Source organism: Dermacentor variabilis, chromosome 3 (assembly GCF_050947875.1).
Source record: "Dermacentor variabilis isolate Ectoservices chromosome 3, ASM5094787v1, whole genome shotgun sequence".
Classification (NCBI taxonomy): Eukaryota; Metazoa; Arthropoda; class Arachnida; order Ixodida; family Ixodidae; genus Dermacentor; species Dermacentor variabilis.
Window position 1 is genome coordinate 154,567,034 of NC_134570.1, and position 1,531 is coordinate 154,568,564.

Consider the following 1,531-nt stretch of genomic DNA (forward strand, 5'->3'; position numbering starts at 1 on the left):
ATGCTTGCTAAAGTACGGTACCGGAAATATTTTTTTGTGAATGCAGATTTTAGCAGGGAAACCTCTGGTGCGGACACTGAAATATTGCACTCTGGAAAAGCAATTTCTTTATTCTATACCAAAATCACGGGGTAACGTGAGCACGATGAAAATTTCGTGGGACGCTGCGCATCCTTGAAAAGCCCCGCCTTCGATTACACAGCTGCGCAGACGAGAAGGGTTTAGCGATCTTTAAGCGCATCAGGAGCAGCGTTCGCGGCGGCATTGTTGCGCGCCTCGACCATTTTTCTAAGTTTCTGCAGCCTCGCCAGCAGCACCTCGTACTTGTTTTCGAAGCCGAGCCAGGCAAGCACCCCACCCTGGTTGCCGGCCAGCTCTGCCTTGGCCACCTCTTCGTACTTGCCGTAGTTCTCCGTGAAGCTGACGAGCAACTGGTCCCGCAGAGATGGCGGGAACGGGCAGTTGCCCGCGAGGCAAGACTCGATGGTATTGCAAACGGCGACCCGGAGTGTCTGGTAGCGCATGGCCTTCGCATTGCCCGGATTCCAGAAGCCAAACATGATGTGCTCGAGAGCGTCTAATCCGCCGTCGACGTTTCCGACGCTGTCGTCCAGCATCGACTGGATGGACACGGCAACCGAGGACAGGCTGTGCGCGGGTGTCCAGGGCGGCCCGGCCATGGTGCCCAGCAGGCTGAGGCAGATGTGGCCGCCGTACGAGATGTGCGGGTTGAACGTCACGCGCCCTCCGTCGGTGGTCATGAAGCGCACCAGAGGCGGCGACATCGGGTACTGGTTGGTGCACTTGATGAGCAGGTGGAAGAAGCCTCCCTCGTACGAAGTGCCTGCGGCGCCCACCACGACGGCGTGAACGGTAGTCATGTCCTTCTCGTCGGGCGCCATGAACACTCCCGGCGCCGGGTCGGCGTGGAATTCTGCAAGATCACGCTTTACCCTCTCCAGGCACTGCTGGCTAGGATTCTCGTTGACGTTCCACCGCGACATCATCTTTCGGCGCGGTCGACCCTAGCTGCCTGCCTGGAGAGGGGTTGACGTGGCCCCAAATTGCCGTGGCGGATTGGGACCAATTCCGAATAGGTTGGCACCAGCGCGAGTTCGCTGATAATGATAATGATGAACTTAGGAATGCACCGAAACATTAGCACGCAACCGCAACTGGGGATTTGCTGTGAAGGGGGCGATAATAGAGGAGAATTTAATTAAGGGGGAATATTGAAACTCAAAATCTAATGTTTATGCAAATTATATATCAATGCTACTGGAATAGAAATCGCGCGTAGTTGTAATGTAAGCCTGCCGTCGGAGACAACGTTGGCCGAAATGATATTGACCAAAACAAAACGATATAGAGGTAAGGACAGGTGAACAAAGCAGGGTTTCGTGAAAAATGCTGAAATGAAGCTCGGTGTTCGCGTGAAAATTTCACTTCCACGTAATTGGGAGCAGTGACGCAATATCTAGAGAAAAATCATGAGCCATTCCACTCTGGAACTGGATGACCAGCGCAGCTG

General features: G+C 54.1%; 1 pseudogene; it reads right to left on the reverse strand.

Moving 5' to 3' along the window:
- Positions 1-221: 221 nt before the first annotated feature.
- Positions 222-1,004, reverse strand: LOC142574823 (ubiquitin-conjugating enzyme E2 Z pseudogene; annotated as a pseudogene).
- Between the last annotated feature and the right edge of the window lie 527 nt (positions 1,005-1,531).